Source organism: Morone saxatilis, unplaced genomic scaffold, assembly GCF_004916995.1.
Source record: "Morone saxatilis isolate NCDOM2014 unplaced genomic scaffold, NCSU_SB_2.0 Contig17, whole genome shotgun sequence".
NCBI lineage: Eukaryota > Metazoa > Chordata > Actinopteri > Moronidae > Morone > Morone saxatilis.
Window position 1 is genome coordinate 262423 of NW_023339729.1, and position 3631 is coordinate 266053.

The window sequence follows — 3631 nt, forward strand, 5'->3', positions numbered from 1 at the left end:
AACGCAAGACGCTTTGTGTGATTCCTCCAACCTGAGGTAGGAAATCCCTTGTACATAATAAGGTGCTACTCAGTATACAGTGACAATTCTTCCGGGTTAGTGCTATGATGTAATCCACTCGCATTCTCAAATCTCTCCAGAATATCCTCAAATTTCTCACTTAACTGTCTCTATCTCTTAACCAGATACACGGGAATACAGCAGTAAAACACTCCGGACCCCCACACCTATACTGTTACAGGGCCAAGTTCTGGTACGTTAATTTTAATGGCAGTGAATATCTGGCCACGTCCATAATAAAATGATACTCAGGTTTTTTATTTCCACGTCGGGCATATACAACTGTGGGCTCATTGTGGGTATCTGGTTGGGTCTCTGGTAATGTAGAGTTACTGGGGATATGAATAGTGATCTGGGTTATGTAAGTTGATGTGGCGGGCATAAATAAGTTGTGAGGAACGAGTGATGAAATTAAAGAGATTGATTTAAATGTGCTGTATACCATTGGACTAATTGGGAGGGTGAGAGATAAAAGACATCATATGGAGATAACAATGTAACCCAAAGCATCACGTTGCTATGAACCGTGAGCTAGTGAATGATAACACAAATGTAAATCTATGTGGTGTCATCTGTCTTTACATTTTAATCTTTTGCTCTTGTTGCAAATTGGCGTCGCTGGTATATATATAAGAGATTTATAGAAACATATATGAATAATCTATACCGCGGTGGATACTCTTGGGCCTCTAGATCACCCATCCCTCCTGATAATAAATTGTTTTGGGGCCTGGGTAGGGTTTTGGATTCCCAAAAAAAATTCTGGGCGTGGATGTCCCGGCAGGGACAAAGCTGGACGGTGCCCTGGAGGATCTGATATGGCTCTACTGAAACTCATGGAAGAAAAGGTTCATCCAGGCCAAGTGCTTTCTATGTCAATCAACGTGTCTAAGGAGGCTCAGATCTCTCCTTTATTCCTGTGTCGCTTCACTCCTGTGGAAATCAATGCTACGTGTGCAGAAAGGTTCCTTGCTCCATAAGTTTTAAAGCACTTGTCTACACAGGGCACCCAGTAGTGTGCTTGTACAATTTAGCCCATTTACTGCCACCCAGTTTCTAATGAATATCACAAATGCTTTACATAGATATCTAATCTAGCTGTCTGGCAGCTGTGGCTCCGAGTGCTAGACACCTCTGGGGCCATCCAACTTATCAGAAGGTGGTGGATCCTCCTGCTGCAAGTGTCCTTAAGCAAGGATACTGAACCTGTGCATCGGTGTGAAAGTACAGTCACTTTTACAAAATGTATCGTTTCTACATCTGAGACAGGTAGTCTCTGTTTTACGGTATCCTATTTTTTGAAATTGTACCAGTATGCACTTGAGCTTCAGTGCCAATACAATTTACTTTTTTCTCTGTCAATTACCTTCGCAAGGAACCCCATGTGCGAAGATCAAGACATTACAATAAACATTTTCCATCTAAATATTAAATGTGAAATGGTTCTCGAGACATCAAAGAGCACAACAAGAGACAACAAGAACGACTTCTAACGCAATAAATAAATAATTTAATAATTTTTAATTAAAACTATATATCTAATACACACGCCACATATATATATACATATATATATCAACCACTAGCCTATATCATACAACAACACTAAAATTGAACATACTAATCCCCAGAAGATCCCCGGAGGAGAACAGGGTGACGAAGAGACTACAAAGCAGCCCAACAAATATATGTTAGTAACTATGAGTTAGCTACATAGTGTGGAGAACAGCACCTAGTCCAGAACGCACTCTGGATTGTAGGAGCGAAGAGAGTCATATGTTCCACAACCCTCACAATGACAAGTTCTGCTCACACAGCCTCGGAGAGTATTAGTAGGTAGAGACCGGTTGCTGCACACATCGAGACAGTATAAGCACGTGCATGCGCGAATTACTATGAGCAGCAAGGCATGGGGATGAAAGTCTTACAATATACCCTTATGCATAGTTCGATTTAAATTTTTCGCTTCTTTTTTCTGAAATAGGTCTCGTTATCGATAGATGTGCTTATGATTGTCGAGATTGCTTTTGATGAGTTTGAGAACATCTAAAGTTCTGAAGTAGTGGAAGAGTGACTAGAAAGGTTGGACGAGAATAAGCGAAATCAATGTCCACACACATTTTTTATCTTTGTGTATAAAGGAAGTTTGGTGTATATATATATAGTTGCAAGTTTCGGGCATCATTTGATACTACCAGGTAAGTAATATAATTATTGACATAATATAACAAATTTACCATCCTAATATGAGAGATGCGAGGTGACCCGAGCAGTATGGTGTTTTTGAGACTAATACCAATTGGGTTATTATGGGTAATAGATATGGGTTTAGTAGATCTCCCACCCGTCGCTATGGACTTTCTTGGCTATAGAATCCAGCCTCCTTCTCATCCAACCGGCCTGGGGACTCTTCTGCAGGCCCACTTGTGAGACTCGGTGTTGGCAATTCGCACGTGATGCTCGCGACATATACAAGTGGAGCGCCTTGGGCTGAGATGACGCACTGTGCGGGGGGTATTCAGGCCGACCAATCCCCATAGAAGCTGAACTGTGTTTGAGTTGCCTGCCCCCCACGCCCATCCTGGCAGGCGCCAGAGAGAGTGTTGAAATAGAAGTGCCCGGACTGACAAGCTGTGCCAACGTCATCTTATCCAGACATCATGCACAGATGAGAGTTCTTCAAGTTGAGCAAGTTCTTTGTTGAACGGAGAGAACGGAAAGACAGCCACGGGTTCGTTGCACGCACCTAGCCTTAGCAGCATGTGAGGGGCGTTACAGTTAATGTGTCCACTGTTAGGTAACGGTGGAACCGGGCAATCCTGAGCACTAAAATGCGCGGGACCATGGCATTCCCAAGCTTATTGTGACGGAACCGAATTCCCCTCTGTATATGGAAAGGTAAAAAGCACTGGAGGTATGTGTAATCGGATAAAAAAGCCCTATCCTGTGCAGGATAGTGTGAGCCAAGGAGTGTCAGTTTCGTATGAATGCTTCAATTGTGCATAATAGAGGAATGTGATAACTGTGAGATAACTGCTCCTCTGAGAGGTCCGGAGAATAACATTTTTTTCCTCGCGTCAAGTGCTATGCACGATAGTGGACGTGCAGTTATGTTCATCGAACGACTGTGCTTCTATCAGCCTTAATCACAGTTGTTTGTGTTTTTTAACCCAACTATGTTCTCACTGGTGTTTGTCACTTATGGTGGATCGTTGATTCATTAAACCGTAACTTAATGGGCCTCATGTAAGGAACGTCGTAATAAGAGATACATAGAGCCTCGACATCTCCTTATTTATATTTTTGCCTTCGTAATCATGATGTTGTACCCCATTGGGCATTCTGGGATTCAATTAATGTTTTCTTAGTTTTGCTCTTTTTTAAAATGACTGATTGAGAGCACTCACACATCTACAGGTTTTCACTCAAGAAACCAGAGAAAATATGGTTTAAAGCTGCAGGTAGGTCATTTTTATAAAAACAATTCCATGTCACTATTTGCCCTGAAACCTTTCAACTCTATCCTGACAGTACAACATGAGACAGATCAATCTGTGAAACAATCAGGCTC